The sequence below is a fragment of the Cavia porcellus genome, unplaced genomic scaffold, assembly GCF_034190915.1.
Source record: "Cavia porcellus strain 051 isolate PalLab524CR breed Dunkin Hartley unplaced genomic scaffold, mCavPor4.1 scaffold_19, whole genome shotgun sequence".
Taxonomy (NCBI): domain Eukaryota; kingdom Metazoa; phylum Chordata; class Mammalia; order Rodentia; family Caviidae; genus Cavia; species Cavia porcellus.
Genome location: NW_026947502.1, coordinates 9,148,090 through 9,166,419, shown reverse-complemented (window position 1 = coordinate 9,166,419; position 18,330 = coordinate 9,148,090).

The following is an 18,330-nucleotide window of genomic DNA, read 5'->3' as shown; positions in this document are numbered from 1 at the left end:
AAGCCAGCCGCCACCACCATCATCATTGATGAGAAGGGGCTTCTTCTGTCCCCAGACTGATTCTTACTGGACTTGTTAGGTACCTAAAAACTCATCATTTGTTTGTGTGGCTTTACACACCTGGGAGGTAGTTAGGCGGGAAAGATGTGAGTGACAAGCACTATTACCACCACCAAAGAATTAAGCTTCCTGTGTGGTGATGGTACATGGCTGTGACAGACTACTGGGTGAAGGACTCACGGAGGCAGGGATGGGGCAGACAGTGCTTGCTGCTCTTGCCTGTGTTTGGAGAGTGTCCACTCCCAGCTGAATATGTAGCAAAACAGTTCTGAAACTTCAATACGCATAGGGATTTATTTTCTGGGCATCTTGTACAAATGCAGACTCAGATTCAGCAGCTCTGGGGTGAGGCCTGATATTGTGCATTTCTAATAAGATACCAGGTGATGCTGAGAGTAAAAGGGATGTAGGAAACGGGAAATGAATGTGTTGTGGGCACACTGCCTGTTTATTGTTGGGCTTGCTGCCTAATTTCCTTAAAAGCTCTGATTGTTTCTTGTGCTTCGGAGAAATACTGGCACCTGGCTGAGTGCAATTCTAAGTCGGGACATTCTAACCTACAATATGGTTAGATGAAAATATATGGAATGGGTAATGGGGTCAACTACTCAGTAGCCAATTTAATCATGTAATGAAAGTCTGCTAAGCTTACAGGTACTGGATGCTACATATTGTCCTCAGGTAACAGCCATGAACTAGAGAGACACAGCACTCTCCATACTCTTAAAACTTCTAGTCCAGTCAAAGAGACCAACACTACATACAAATAATCCAATGATTGTGCCAAGTGCATAGAAGGATATTAGTAATAAATGACTAAGTGTGAGACTAATGAAGGAGACAGGAGTATTTTAGAATAAGGGTTGTGGTAGTTTTCAAATGCTGCTGTGAAAATGCCACAAACTTAATGGTTTAATACTGCAAAAATTTATTCTCTTATAGTTCTGTAAGTCAGAAGTTCAAAATCAGTGTCATTGGACTAAACTCTAGGTGACTCAGGACTGGGTTGTTCTGGAGGTTCCAGAGGAGAATCTACTTCCTTGCCTTCCCCAGCATCTGGAGGTCACTTGCATTTCTCAGTTCCAAGCCCCTTCCCTGCATCATGCCAACTTTTGTGTCTTTTGCCAAGTCTTCATCTTTGCTGACTTTGATTCTCTAATCTTCCTCTTATATGACTCTTTTTACGGTAGGCTCTCCGGAATAATGCAACAGTTTCCCAGCTCAAAATTCTTATCCCATCTGCGAAGTTCCTTTTGCTATATAAAGTCACACACTGTCAGCTTTTGGAGATCAGGATGTGACATCTTTGGGTGAAAGAAGGAGACATTATTCTATTTACCATGGGGGTCAAGGAGACCTTTTTAAGGAAGTGATATTTAAGCTAACCTCTCAGCACAAATCAGACATACAAAGACTAGTGGAAATAGCTTTCCCAGTGGAGGAAATAGCATGGGAAAAGGCCTGAAAAAGGACAGAGCTTTTAAATCCAAGGGCTGGGGAGATTGTCAGCATGGAGGAACACAAAGAATCAGATAGGATGCGCAGGCAGGGGCTAGATGCATACGGTCTGTGAATTACAGTGGGACCTTATCTGCTTTGTGTGTGAAGAGGCGGCCACAAATGTGACTCCCTGCTTCCCGAGGGGAACACCAGCCCAGGGTGGCCAGGTCTTTTGACTTTCCAGGGAAAACTCAAAATCTGGATATTTCTAACAGTGAGCTCTCAATTTTAAATTATTGACAATATATTGGGAAATGCAAAGCACACATGCAGGTCAGCCTTGCCAAGAGCTGCAGGGCTTCTGTCTCTGAAGATATCCTGCTCCATACTCACTGCCTGTCCTGAAATGAGTGATGGAAACTTCTGAGCCTCTGGCTCCAGATTGTGCACTAGGGAGAATGATGGTGGCCACTGCAGAGAGTGGTTAGGAGAATTCAGAGTATATCAGTGAGATACTCCAAATAAAGTACTTGGGCGGGGTGCCTATAGGGTACTCAATATGCAGATACCCAAGTATACACATATTTCTAATTTGAGGGCATTAGGGAAAGGTTTGAAAATGGATGACCTTTAAAACTGCCTCTGGCTCAAAGATCGTAAGATGATAAAGTCTTCATTAATCAGACCATATATTTAACAGCAAAATAGTTAAGCAGTCTTCCTTAGTTTGCATTTAATTTATCTAATACATACCGCACAGAATGCATCTTTGGTAAGCAGACAATGGGCCCTGAGACAATCATGGCTGATGGCATGAACCACCTTGGTGAGAAACAAGGCAATCTCTTGCCAATTATGTGCAACTGCTAGGGGTTAAAGCCCCAGCGGTCAAGTGTTAGAGACCCAACATCTGCTCAATTTGTTTTTTTCCTCAAGGGTTTTGGCTTCTCTGTATCTGGTAACTCAGGTATGGTTTCCTAACCCACTAGAACTGCATCTAGGGAGGTGTGGACACGGGCAGTTCACTGTCAGGCAGCAGGTGGATGAGTCTGAAGATGAGAGGTTTTGATTGGGAGATCCCCCTCTGAGGGTCATGCTGGGTCCCCCTATTTCCTTGGACCCTGTGCAGAGAAGCACAGAGCAGAGTCAGAGCAAAACCTCAGCAGGAATGGTTTGTCCATAGGCTCTGGAAGATGTGCTGGCTTGGTTTATTATCAACCTAGAACAATGCTTGTAAATGACTATGGCAAAAAGTCGCCTAGGCTCTCGAGTACCACCCAAGGAAGCACATATACAAATATGCTCCTGTGCTCCCAGAACTTGGATTTCTTTATCGAGCTTCAGAGGAAACTTGGATTTGGGAAGATAAGATGTGTCCCCGATCTGGACACATCTGTAATTCAATACTCCCAGTAGCTCTGAGGTCACAGTTCTAGGCCAGGTGTCTCCAGTTCTCTGGATCTCAAGTTTCAGTAACTGTACTAGTGACAGGGTGTGAGAAACTGCACAGCACTGCACAAACAAAAGGCATAGGTTCGGGTGCTACTAGTGCCCTGGGACAGCATTCATTCTATCAGGTTCAGTGTTCAACGCTGACCATAGCTTCTCTGCAAGCTGCCTGTCTGGCTCAACCTAACTTGCACCCAAAAAGGGCTTAATGGGAGGCTCAGGGCTGGCAGAATCTGAGGAAAGGCTAAGGCTCTGAGCAGCCTTAGAGAGCAGACCAACTGTGGCCTGCTTCCTGTGATTCCCAGAGTACATGGTCCTCTCTTCTTCACTAATGTCCTCATATCCTGCAACGCATATCCCACTCAAACTCTGGAATTCCTCTGCTGTCTGCTTTTCCATATTCCTCAAGCCCATTTCCTTTGAGTTGGACCCTCTGCCTCCATTGTAAGCACCAGGATTTGGATTGAAATGTACATCGGTACAGGATAGACCTTACTGAAGGAAGAAAATTTACAAAGCTGGGGTTTCTCATTCAAAGCAGCTGTTTTCCATGTCCCACAGAGAGAAGTCTGTACCAGGCTCACAGCTCACAGTAAAACTCCATCAGGGACTCACTGGCCCCTGTTCTTCTTCTATTAGTAGGGTAAAGGTGAGAGAATGGCTTTGGCAGAGGGCAGCACACACAGGCTACTTGCTGCTGTTAATGCAGCCTATGGTGCCGACCATCTATAGAAATATTCTGGAGACACACTTCCACCATTAATCCTGGAGTGTCTAGAAATGCAGCTCCTCCCTAGCAGGTGCAGGAAGCCGTCAGTCATGTGAAGAGCTGAGTCTGGTGCAGCACTTCTGGTTAGGAGAACAGGATGAGGGTCTTCGTCCAAGCTAGCTTGTTTCTAGACAAAGTAGAATGTCCCTGAGGTCACTTTTGGACATTCTGCTCTGCACCTGTATGTACTCAGCTCTGTTTTCACTGTTCTTACACTGGTCCACAATCTCAAGTCCTAACAGTCTGATTATTTTTCATTTCTTTGGACTCTTTGATGAGATTCCCTTGAGAATTTGCTCTTTTTTTCCCTCTATTGGTCTCTACACATTTATTCCAGGATCACATCCTTAATTTCAGATGTCCATGTCCCTGCTTCCTCTCTAGATTAGCAGCTCTTCAAGAGTCTCTCCCGTATGTCTGCCTTTACATTCCTGTTAGTGACTGAGAACATGGCCCGTGCAGAATACAACACAACAGAAATTTTTTGTTGATACACCATAAGAATGATGAAACAATGAGTGGATTTATTTGCAAGACGGAAACCTATCAAGGGGTGAAATGCTCTCTTGGAAATGCAAAGAAATGGACCAGGCTTGGTGCTGCAGGCCTGTACTCTGCACTTGGAAGACTGAGGCAAAAGGATTGCACGTTTGAGCCCAGCATGGGCAATTTAATGATTTAGCAAGAACTTATCTCAAGGTGTGGGGTAGGAATATAGCTCGGTATGAAGGCCCAACTTCAGTTCCCACACACACAAAAGCAAGCAAGCAAGAAAGAAAAAGCAAGGGGGTAGGATGAATGACCACACTACCAGGAACAGACTAAGGGGAGGGACCCTAGATGCTGTGGAGCAGGATGGAGGGTAGACATGGTGTTAGCAAAACTCTTCCTCCAGAAAGAATGTCCAGCATCAAGAAATCAAATGTTATCAAATGCTGGTGAAGCTATGGGGGGGCGGGGGGGGGGACCTTTCTACATTGTTCATGGAAATGTAAACTAGCACAACCACTATGGAAATCAGTATGGAGATTCCTCCAAAAACTAAAACTAGAAATTCCATTTGATTAGCTATTCCCCTTATAGGTATCTTCCTGAAAGAGTTAAAGAAACTATAGTAAGGTGATACATGCATACCAATGTTTATGGCAGAGCAATTCCACAAGTACTGTTAATCATCTACTCCATGTCAGGGCCAGGACAGATCCATGGATTACGACACCAGTGAAGAAGGCCTTTAGGAACCTTACCCTGACAGCAGTAACTGGATATTCTTTAATTTCTTATTATCCCTTAGTGCTCCAGGATAAAGTGGGCCTCTTAGATCCAGATTTCCTAGTGGATAACAATGAATCGGAGAAAACTGAACCAAAAGGTCCCTGCATTGTTAAGAATTTTGGAAAACAAAACAATCACCGACCCAATCTCTCCTCTTTTCTTCTCTCCATTCACCCCTTTAAACACTACTCTTTCACATGGTCACAGGGAAGTTGAGTCAAGATTTGCCTTTGTAAAGCCGGTTTTAGGCCAGAAATAGCAGGGGGTGGTATTGCTTTGACAGACCTGAAAGGCTTCAAAATTTAAATGGCTTGAATGTGAGCTCCGTAAGCTGCCGCTCAGAAACTGCTCCCCTTGCTGCAGCCATCGATCTCTCTGGAGTGCAGCAGCCGGATCAATGGCTGGGCAGGGGAGGGTCTGGCTCTCTAAGTCCCTACCTGAATTCACTTGTCATCCCTGAACTTGGGACAGGGACAGAAGACGAGGCATTGGGTGATTTGAAAACCCGGGCTTAAGAATAAATCTTAAAGCATTTAAAGCACAGGGCTCTTGCTCTGTAGATACTCTAAGTGAGGAGTTATTGGTTCCTCCTCTGACTTAGTCCTCATCCACCCCCAAAGAAGCAGACTACCCTCTCCTCCTGGGTCACTGACACGCAGGAGGAAAGTGTGTATTACACATAAGTCAACAACTTAGCTTGTTTAAGACTGCTGGTGTCCACGTGATAAACGCCTGCTTAAGTCACAGCTACGTAAATGAAAACCCAGAACTACACAGCTGACTGAATGAATATGTTATTTGAAAGCAAAGACTTCTGTCTCAGGGCCCAGGCGGGCTCCCCTGGAATAGTTTCTCCAACTGCACTTCTGTGATACACGCACCCTGTGCCCAGCTCGGGAAAAGCCTTCACTGAAGCATACCATAGTTGTTTGTAAGCACATCCCTCATTTGTCAGTCCATTTTCTTAAGGAAATGCCTACTGCGGGTACCACATGCCTGTAATCTCAGCACTCTGCGGGGCTACGGTGGAGAGAGGACCAAATGTTTGAGCTCATCCTGGGCAATTTAGCAATTTTGAGAGACCCTGTCTCAAAAAAATTTTTTAAAAGGGCCAAGGATTTATTATCTCAGTGCAGAGGTTTTAGGTGTACTCTCCAGTGCCTCATTACCCTAAAAAGAATGAGGAGCCCATCTTAATTTTTTCTACAGTAAATGTCTCATAGATTAAAAAAAAATCTATACCCCTCCAGTATTACAGTAGTTACAAGGGAAAGCTGAGCGAGGAGGGAGTTCTGGGAGACAGAACGGAGCAGGGAGACATACAGAGGGAAAGGGGAGAGGAAAAGTTAAAAAGGGAGAGAGAAGGCAGGTTCCAGGTGCTAGGTGGTTTTGTGTATGATTCCAGGAAAACGTGGGCCAGAACTTGCTGTGCCCTGGAGCTTTGAGCAGAGAGTGGATTCCAGTTATCACTTCTCTCTGAAGTGCTAATGAGAGGATTAGCCATTGTTCAGAGCTCTTTAGCCACTCTTTATCTTCTCCAGCCCCATTCTGAGGGCTGCCTTCAGGGGAGACTGCTTTCCTTCTGTGCCTGAAAGTCCAATAGTCCTAGGGGAGCTGAAGCAGGTGCCTCCTCCACCAGGGGCACTGGGCTTTGCTACCAGGGCCTTTGTCTCCCTGGTTAAAAGTGAGGTATTTGTATCTTTTTGAACATCCACAGAACTGAATCCCATTCTCATTATTTAATCATGTTTGATAGTAGAGAGAGTTAGAGACACATAGGTGGGTAAGTCAAAGAAAGAAATAGAGATTTTTGGTTCCTATCTTCTATTTATTAGGCTATTTCCCTGTGCTGGCCAACATGCTTAGAAATTACACACCTTGCCTCACTGTCCACCACTGTGGTGGGCATTTTTACCATCTACATTTACAGACAGGAAACTGAAGCCCGGGTTAGGTCCCTTGCTTGAGGTTAGAGACCTGGTCACACTCTTAGAGCTCATATTTGAAACCAGGACGGTTTGACTCCAGAGCCCATCCTGTGTGCCTCTGAGACACAGGATTCCTTGTGGGTATGGATGGGATGATGATGATGATGATGATGATGCCAATGATGATGACTGTCCATCGTGATGATGATACAATGATACACGGTAGCTCAATCATTCTATGCAACAATTGTTTGTGCCTGACACAGTTCTAAAGGATTCACATACATTGTCTTATTAAAACTTTCCAACAAAACCTTTTCTCACTTGCTCAGCGAGGTAGGTTTTATGATTTATTTGTAGATGAAAAACACGCGACCCCAAAGGGAATCAACAACTCATTCAAAGTTGCCCAGGGAGTTACACAGCGGCTGAGCTCAGAAATGAAGCAGAATCTGTCTGAATCTAAAGAGGATGCTAAGGCAGGGAGGGTTAAACCAGAGGACATCTTTGCTGAGTGGAGTTCACTTTGATTTATAGGACCTTCCCAGATGAAGGGTTCTCCAGGGATCTTTTGATCCATCCCTCTGCCTTTGGATAAGTAAACCATTATTACTCCTTTTAATAGTTGCAATGTGCCTGAGATGTTTAAGGGGGTCACTCAAGGTCATTCACCTTGGATATTCAGAAATGAGTTTAACATTGCCCAAGTCCTAGATGGGTAGCTAAGAGCTCTCTGCTCCATCTCTTTAGAGCCTCTTGGCCTTTTTTTTTTTTTTTTTTTTTCCCCACTTCATTCCCCCCACCTGGTGCTCAATGTCCATTTGCTGTTTCGGGAGTCCTGGGGCCTTTGTATTCCTGCCTTTGCTGCCTTTTGAATCTCTTTTCTTCACTGAAATTTGCCTCTGTGTGCTTTCTGACCCTGTGAGGTGGCCAAAGTCAACTTGATTAAATTCATTTGCACTAAAGCATTAATAGCTTATTACAGCAATCCTTCTGGGTACCTGCTGCATCTTAAAACACCCATCAATGCCCTGACCCCACAGTGATGCTGCAGCACAGGGGCAGGGAGCCTGAGAGGTTTCTTTCAGTGAGGCTGTCTTTCTGGTAGGGCTACAGATGAAGGCTGGTCTCCCCAGCACCTAACCAGCTTAGAGGGGTCTTTCAGGCAGAGCTTCGGTTGCCTTAGTTGGCAAAATGGGATGGGGATTTCTGCCTGAAGCCAGGGAGATGGGTCTGCTCTTCTCTTGCAGTGTAGAGATCAATCTAATTCCAAAAATCTAATCTGGGTAGGCAGGGACTGTCAGGCAGCCAGGAAAATTAACGATAAAATTGGAGTAAACACAGTGTGTGTCTTGCGGGCGGAGTTGCAAGAAGGTGACGTGGTGCCAGTTTGCAGAGTCAGGCTCTCTAGGGAGCGTCTGCTCAGTGTACGTGCCTCTTGGGAGGCCTTGTATGGTCTGGGATAATGAATTCAGAGGCACGGATGAGGGCTTAGAAGAGAATGCCTCTACCTGGATAGCTTCTGGAGAGCCTTTCATTTACTTGAATCGCATCTTAGATCTGCCCTCTGTGATCAAATTAATAAGGAGCACACACACACAAAGATTCTCCGTGAGGGATAAAAAAAGACATCAAGCTTTATAGGATGGCGAGAGGGAGAAAGCAGCAAGTGATTGAACGGCTCCTGTGATTCACTGTCTGGGCAGTACAAAGCAGGGTTTTCTCTTTTCTTTGCACTGGGAAATTCGAACATCAGGAATGAGTAGAGGGAGGTTCTTTTACAAAACATGTACACAGGAGGAGCTGCCATTTCCTGACAATCCATTTGTTTTAATCAATCATTTCTGGACTTTTGTTTGGAGAGAAAAATTTGCTTGACAAAAACAGGCACAAGACAGGAGATGGGGCCAAGTGGCCAAGTGCATGGGTCTGTGCTGCAGAAGTGAGAGCAGGGTCAGGGGATCAGTGAGATGCAGGCAACAGTGGCCTAGACTGTCTCCTCCCTGCCCTCCCTGGTGCTAGGGATTGAACCTTGGGCCCTTTGCAGGAAACTGCATTCCCAGCCTCGTCCTTTCTAACTTTTGAGACAGCATAGTTGTGGCTGCAAATACAATGCCCACAGGAGGAAAACAGGTAACACAAGTGAATAAATCGTACTATGCACAGAAAGGGTAACAGGACAAGCCCAAAGATAAATAGTAATTAGCTGAGAAATAAGGGGAACGTGTGCTGTCGTGAACTGTAAAGCACTTAGACTGTCAGATTTTAGCCTCTGGAGAGTAGCTGGAAGCACAGGCCATTGAATCAGAAAACCTGAATTAGAATTCCAGTTTTCCAAATGGGTATAGAATAGACACTTCTCAGAAGCAATGCAAATAGCCTATAAATGCATAAAAAATGCTCAACATTGCTGGTTATTAGAGAAATGCAAATTAAAACAATGCCGAGATTCTTAGTCCAAAAAAAAAAAAAAAAAAAAAGGCTGTCATCAAGAAATCAAATCATAAATGCTAGCAAGGCTGTGAGAAAACAGAAAACAAAAAATAAACAAACAAACCACTTCTACATTGTTGGTGGGAAAGTAAGTGGTACAACCACTGTGGAAATCAGTATGAAGATTCATCAACAAACTGAAAACAGAAATTCTATTCAACTCAGCTATTCCTCTTTATATCTCCCCAAAAGAGTTAATATCATCATATTACAGTGATACCTGCATACTCAGTACTCATGTATACAGCAGAATAATTTATAGTAGCTGAATCTTGGAAGCTACCTATATTTGCACTGACAGATGAATGGATAAGAAAGTGTGGTATTTGTAAACAATGGAGCACTATTCTGTTTTAAAGTAGGATAAATATGAGGTGCTCATAGGGAAACGGATGCACTGTGAGCCCATAATGTTAAGTGATATAAATCAGACACACAAGCTTAAACATCACACAGTTCTTTCATATGAGAAATCCAAAATATAAATTAAAGAGCAAAACAAAAGATAGATAATAGAAATCAGGGGATAGGTATTTTGCATTTGGGAAGAGGACCAAGAGATGGAGGGAGGAGGAAGGGGGAAAGGAACTGGCTGTAAAAATAATTAAGATGTATTATGTACAAGTACCAACTTCCCACAATGAATGCAATCATGATGTACTGAAACATGTACTAATAAAATTAAAAATAAATTTTTAAAGGTTTCTCAGTCTCCTTTGGACATAGTCACTTTTCCATTGCTGGGACACAACATCTGACACCCACAACTTGAAGGTGAAAAGGTTTGTTTGTGCCCACAGTTTCAGTGCATGGTTGGTGGGCTTCAAGGCAGAAATGGCATGACAGGGAGAAGCTATTTATGGCATAGCAGTCAGGAAGCAAGAGAGAAAGGAGTAGTTGGGGAGGAGGATATATACACCTCCAGCTCACACCCAGTGACCAGCCTCTTCTGAACAGCTCCCCTCAACAGCACACTCAGCTATGAAACATAACACACTTTTCCTGATTTTGTAATTACAGCAGAAGTTATTTAACTTTATAAAGTAAAAATAGGGCTCCTGTAAGGGGAAATGTGGGAGGAAAGAGGAAATAAAATGAAGATGTATTATGTGCAGTACCAATTCCCCATGATGAATGTAATCCTTATGTACTGCAAGCATATACTAATGAAAAAAGTAAAAATAGGATGTTAAAAAGTAGCATACAAAGGATGATACATGGATTGATCGACATAGCCTAAAATATACAATAGCAATAAACAATCACTCTTATGGTTGAGTTATGTCATCCTCAAATTCATAAATTGCAATCTTAATCCCCAGTATCTCAGAATGTGACCTATTTGAAAACAGGGTCATTGGAGATATAATTGGTTAACATGAGATCATTAATGTGGGCTTTCATCAAATATGACTGGCACCCATATCAAATGGGCAAATTTGGACATCCAATCACGAACAGGAACAATGCCATGTGAGGACAAAGGCAAAGTCTAGGGTAATGTTTCCACAGAACAAGGAATGCCACAAACTGCTAGCAAAGCATCAGAAGCTGGACAAAAGACGTAGAATAAATTCTCTGTCATAGCTTTCAGAAGGAACCAACCCTGCTGACATTTCGATCTTGGACTCGGAAGATCCAGAAGTGTGAAATTATAAATCTCTGCTGTGAAGCCATCTAATTTATGGTACTTTTTTTTATATATCCCTAGCAAACTAAAATATCCATTGGATCCCAATTTCTTAAAACAATAGCTGGCTTCTTGCATCTACTACATACCTATGTTAAATTGGCAGGACACTTTGCTGTCACTGTCACTCAGGTATTATCCAGTCTGATGGAGCAGCGAGCATCTCAGCTTGAAACATCGAGATCCGGAGGTATCTGAGGAAGACACAGGAGCATTTTAAGAGCACACTGACTCTGAAAAATATGATTTACACGTCATTTACAAAGTGAGACCTGTGGACATGTCTAATATGCAAGGGAAAAGGAAATCTATCTGTTCCATGTACCTGGAAGGCAACAAGAGCCAGATGCTGCCGATAAGGAAAGTCTACCACAATTGGTTAAGAATATCTGCATAGAAAAAACATTAGGGAAATTTATCAAAAAGCACTGTTGACATTGGAGTGTTTGGACTATTATAATTCTCTCAATTTTCTGAGTTTTTCCACAAAAGACAATACTTTAGTAAGCAGGGAAAATTTTTTTCCTTTTTAAAATAAAATAAGGGGCATCTTAGGTGACCTAGTTGATAAGTGAATGGACCAGGAGAAACAACTCCAAGTGTTTTGCATTTTCTTTCTTTTAAAGGAATAGGATAAAGTTAGCATTACGTGGAATGGAATTTTCTTATCGAAATGGCTTTACACATACAAGGAATATGGACACCTCTAAGCTGAGTTTATTATCGCCTGGAAACCTGGTGATAGAGTAGATAACTTTGACAGGAACCCTCTCCTTTACCCTACTAATGTCTATAAGGAAGACTCCTGTAGGAAGACTGATTCATGAAATGATAGGGAAGGGCTGTCTATTCAGGGGGAATACAGTTTGTGCTCAGGAAGGGAAAGAAGATAGTTAACTATGTCCAGTGACCCGGAGTCATCCAGGAACCCCTGGTGGGGCACACAGGGATTGGGATTCTGTACCTAGTGATCCACTCACACCTGGAAACCATCTGTGAGGCCTGTGGGGACCAGGAGTGTGCACCCAGTGGCCCACAGTCATCCAGGAATCCTTGGTGAAGCCTGTGGGCACTGGGAGTCTGCCCCTAGCAACCTGCCCACTCCTGGGAACCATCTCTGAGGCCTGCAGAAACCAGCAGTCTGTGCCCAGTCACCTGCAGTCATCCAGGAACCTTCAATGAGGCCTGTAAGGACTGGGAGTCTGTGCCCAGGGACCCATCCACACCTGGGACCCATCGCTGAGGGCCATGGGGACCGGGGAGTCTGCATCCAGCTAAACACTGTTGTCTGGAACCCTCTGGGAGGCCTGTAGGGATTTTGAGTTTGCACCCAGTGACCCACAGTCATCCAAGAACCCCAATGAGGCCTACAGGGACTGGCGTCTGTTCCCGGCATCTTGCAGTCATATGAGAACACCTGCTGAGGTCTGTGGGGATTAGAAGTCTGCACCCAGCAAACTTCCCACACCCAGGAACCATCTCTGAAGCCCACGGGGACCAGGGGCAGCCTCGAGACCCACAGGCATCAGTAGTCCTCAGTGAGGCCCACTGGTGGATGGGCTACCAGCACAGGAAGCAACTAGGACTTGGCATCTGGCTGTTCTGGAGGAACACAATTGAGACAAAGAAAACAATAAAAAAGAATTAATGAATCAAAAAGTTGGTTCTTTGAAAGAATAAATAAAACTGATAAACCCTAGCCAACCTATCAAAAAAAGGAAATAAGAACTCAAATTCATGCAATGAGGAATGAAAGGATGAAGTCACAGATCCTGGGGAAATACAGAAGATCATCAACATCTACTTTGGAAACTTTTACTCTCATAGGATTGAAAACAGAAGAAATGGACAGATTCCTAGAAACATGAATTACCAAAGCTGGATCAAGAAGATAAAAAACTTCTGAATAACCCAATATCAGTTAATGAAATTGAAACTGAAATTAAAAACTTAACAACAAGGGCTGGGGATTTAGCTCAGCAGTTTAAGCACTTGTTTGGTAAGCACAAGGTTGTGAGTTCAATCCCTGGTACCAAAAAAAAAAAAAAAAAAAAAAAAACAAAAACAAAACCTTAACAACAACAACAAGTCCAGGTTTTGATGGATTCATAGCTGAATCTTACAAGAAATTTAAAGATAACTTAATACCAATATTCCTCAAACTCTAATGAAATTGAATGGGAAGCAACTCTCCTTAATTCTGGGAGGCAAATATTATCCCGGTACTCAAACTAGAGAAAGATTCAACCAAAAAAGAAAATTATACACTAATTTCTCTAATGAACAGAGATACAAAAATCCTCAATAAAATACTAGCAAACAGAATGCAGCAAATCATCAAAAAGATCATACCACAACCATGTGAAATTCACCCCAGGAATGAAGGGATGGTTCAACATATAAAAATCAAGGTAAAAATCACATAAGTTATCTCAACAGATACAGAAAAAGCTTTTGATAAAGTCCAACACTCATTCATGTGAAAAACCTTAGAGAAATTTGGAATAGATGGTCTTTATTTCAATCTGATAAAAGCCATCTATGACAAACCAATAGCCAACATCATACTAAATGGTCAAAAACTGAAAGTTTTCACTCTAAAATCAGAAAAAGACAAAGTTGTCCACTATTACCACTACTATTCAGTATGCTTCTAGAAACATCGGCCAGAGCAATTATACAAGAGCTATAAATAAAAAATAAAGATAGGAAAGAAAGAAGTTAAATTATCAACTGAGCATGGTGGCTCACGCCTGTAATCCCAGCGCTAGGGAGGCTGAGGCAGGAGGATCATTGAGAGTTTGAGATCAGCCTAGGCTACAAAGTGAGCTCAAGGCCTGCCTGAACTGCATAGAGACATCCTGTTTCAAAAAGACAAAAAAAAAAAAAAAAAAAAAAAAAAAAAGAAGTTAAATTATCATTTCTCACAGATGGCATGATACTTTACATAGAAGGCCCCCAAAAACTCCACCAACAGACTTCTAGCCTTGATAATCAAATTCAGCAGGGTAGCTGGGTACAGAGTCAGTAATCAAAAGTTAATAGTATTCCTATACACACACACCAAAGTCACAAATTAGGGAAACCACACTCTTCACAATAACTTCAAAAAATGAAATACTTAGGAATCAATCTACCAAAGGAAGTGAGAGATTTATACATTGAAAATTACAATATTCTGGAAAAAGAAATTGAAGAGGAGTTCAGAAAATGGAAAGACATACCTTGCTCATGGATAGGAAGAACCAATATTATAAAAATAACCATACTCTCAAAACTGTTATACAAATTTAATGCAATCCTGGTCAAAATATCATTAGCATACCTCACAGATTGAGAGAAGACATTCTTAAACTCCTGTGGAACCATAAGAGATCTAGAATAGCACAGGCATTCCTTGGCAACAGAGGCAAGGCAGGAGGTATCACAATCCCTAACTTGAAATTATACTACAAAAATACTGTGATAAAATCAGCATGGTACTAGGAAAAAAACACCCAGAACTTTTTTTGTTATTCAGTGGAACAGAACAGAAGATACAGATACAACTACACACATACTCAATCACCTTATCTTTGACAAAGGGGCCAAACATGTTCTCTGGCAGAAAGCTTCTTTAATTAAAGTGGTGTTGGAAACACTGGTTTCCCATATACTAAAGAGTTAAATGAGATCCATGTTTATTGCCATGTGCTAAATTAAAGTCAAAATAGATCAAAGATCTAAATATTAAGGCAGAAACACTAAAGAAGACAAAGTAGGTAGAGATCTCAAGGACATAAGGGTAGGCAAAGAGTTCATGAACAAAAACCAAACTGCAAGGGAAGTTCTTCAAAGAATCAACAACTGAGATCTCATCATATCAAAAAGTTTTTGCACATCAAAAGAAATCACCAACAGAGTGAAAAGAAAACCCACAGATTTGGAAAGGATTTTTGCCAATTGTCCCACAGACAAAGGACTTTTATCTAGAATGCATAAAGAATTGAAAAAAATAGAACCCCCAAATGTAAAGACGTAATCCAAAAATGGGCATCTTAGTTGAATACAAAATTGTCAGATGAAGAAATATAAATGGCAAATAAATATATGAAAAAAATGTTCAACATTATCGGTCATTGTAGAAATGCAAATTAAAACAACACCGAGATGTCTCACTCCAGAAGGAATGACTAACATCAAGAAATTAATCAGTAACAAACACTAGTGGGTCTGAAGGGAAAAAGGAATCCTTCTCCATTGTTAGTGGAGTGTAGACTGGTACAGCTGCTGTGGAAATCAGTACTGAGATTCCTCAACAAACCAGGATTAGAGAACCCATTTGCCCCAACTATTCCCCTTCAGAGTATTTTCCCAGAAGAATTGAAAACATCATGCCACAGTGATATATGTGCACCCATGTTTATAAGTTGCACAATTTGTAATAGCTAAATCTTGCAAACAACCCAAACGTCCATCAATGGAGGAATGGATAAAAAAGATGTGGTATTTTTATATAATGGAGCACTACTCAGCCATAAAGAACAATAAACTTGAGCCATTATAGGTAAATGGATGTAACTAGAAACTATACTTATAAGCAAAATAAATCTGACTTATATATGTAAATACTGTATTGTCTCAATAGTGTAAGAAACTGAAATAGTAAATAAGATCCAAAAGTTACAATAGATATAGTAGAAGGAAAAGAAACTGCTCAAAGTGAAATTAAAATGTTTAATCAATCTTTCATGCCTGTATCTGGTAAGCTGAGCAATTACTTTGAGGAAAACAATATGCAATATAACAACCATTGTTAAATTCCTACTATCTTATTTTAAAATGCTATATCGCCATTGTTTGTTGTTATTGTTGTTGTTGTCATTTTATTTTTGTTGTTTTTTTAATTGTTTGCTTCTTGATTTTTATGTTTTCTCTCTCTGTCTCTCAAAAAAAAGATAGTTAATGGATGAGAAGTAATGCTGGAGGTCAGTTTCCTTAGCTGACCACGAGACGACACTGTGTGACTTACTGAGGGCTCCAAGGGAATGTGGGGAGCAGAATGGGATGGATAACAACCGAGCACAGGTGTGCTTTGGGGCTCCATGCCAGCCTCATCCTGTGGGAAGCTCTGGGGTGTAAACTACACGCTGGAGCTGGGCTTTGCTCAAGGCAAGAGAGCTGAACTTTCACACTACCGCCCAGTTGGGACTGCTCCCAGACACCTCTAGCGAATGCCTTTGAAGGGTCCCAAGTGTGAGCCCTTAGGAGCACAGCACACAGGCACCAGTGGAACACACAGAAATGGTGGAAGTGGGAGGGGGGTTTATGCTGGGTGGAGTGTTGACAGTGGCCTGTAAAGTTGGGGATCGCTGAAGACAGAAGTTTTGGCTCTGCAGACAAGTTGTGCTTCTTAGCCTTGTGCGGAGCCCGAGGAAGAGAAAAAGCCCATGGGAAAGAATTTGATCGGGACAGAAAACACACTCTTAACCTGATCCCTGTTAGTGGTGGTGAGTTATTCCCATCGGTCACTGGAGAGAGCAGGTAGATGGTTTCAGATCCCTGAGGTGGCTGGGGCAAAGGTTCATCATGTTGACTATGGTGAGGAGGAAATGAAAACTGGTAACGTTGCTGAGTGAGGTCTGTGTTCTTATGAAGATCTGACATGTGGGAGCTGCTGCTCAGCTCTCTGCCTTTGCCTTTGCTTACTATGGTCTCCACTGGAATCCAGCCTGCTTACCGCACTCCCTGCTTTTCGGTGGCCAAGTATGAGCTTCTCTGAGGCCCCATAGAGGAAGCACAGAGAACAGACCCAAAGAGAGTCAGACCTGGGTTCAAATCCTGTCCCTACTACTTATTAGCTATGTGAATCAACCTCCCTGAATCTCAGTTTCCTTGTGTATAACACAGGGTGTGATGATGCCTACACCTATTAGAACTGTACCAAAGTTGGAAAAAATTGTAAGCTTTCAGAGTCTCAGCTTCTTCATCTAGACTCCACTGTGTAATACGATTAATACAATAAATGATGCTGATAACTTCTTCTCCTGTCTGATGTGATGGTTAAATAACCAAATCCAGTAGATGGATAGTATGCTGTATCGTGTTTGCTCAGTCCTGGATATTGCTCCATCATCGAGGACCCTAAGAAGCCAGAAGAATGGGTCTTTTCAGTCTTGCCACTCCTAGTTAGGTTATTTTTCACACAGGCTTGAAACCCACTAGCTGTGCTGCATCTTGCGTTTTCTAATAAAAATCTTCCTCTTTTCCTTCCAGCTGTGTGAACAATGACCACAGTTGTTTCAAGAAGAGCAGATACAGAGCTCTCCAGAGGGAGAGTCCCCACTGGGCCAGGCCTACCGGGCCCAGGTGGAATATCTACAAATGAGGGAATGCCAAGCAACTTCTTTTTTCTCCTGGTAAAAGTCGAGGACCAACCTGGGCCTGTTTAATTTAAAGGTAAGAAGTGCAAATTGAATCCTTCACTGCATGCATTTATTGCCTCACAGCTTCCTGCAAGACAGGGATTAATGGGCTCACTCTAAGAAGGAAAGAGCCAGGGGAATGCCAAGAAGTCCACTGTCTTTACAAGGTTTGAGAGGATGGATTTCTAACAAGCCCAACTTAATCCTAGTTCAAGTTAAAGTATGGAAAATTCCAGGCCAGAAAAAAATAAACTGGAATTCCACAGAATGTTAGAGATACATTAATTCCAGCTTCCTTACTAAGGAGATACAGAAAATAAGCTCATTGAGGGGCCCAGTGTCCACAGCTGTGTACCAAAGGGCTGCTGGCTGGGATGAGAAGTCACCTGAATGCTTGATCACCGCTCTGGCCAGGGGCTCCCAACCTGCCACACGTCTGCACCACTGTCATGATTTGATGTGTGTCATATTTACACACCATCTGCACCATTATTAGTGTGGTTTCTTTAATACTTGCATCAATTCAATTTTTTATTCCTAAATAAATTTATTTTGAAAGGAAACTGCTGTAAAGGGAAAGCAAGGATCATTTGCTATGAGTAGATGGCAACCATAAAAATAAATGCTATGAAATGAAGCAATACAATTACATTTGAGCACAGTACTGCTGTGTGTGGTCAGCTCATTCCCATGTTAAAAGACAGCCATCCTGTTATAGAAAACTTACAATGGAGTAGTTTTCACATTGTGCGAGAGGATTTTTATAGTGTAAGGGCTGCGAAGTGAGCACAGGAGAGGATTGTTTAAATGATGTGTTTCTAG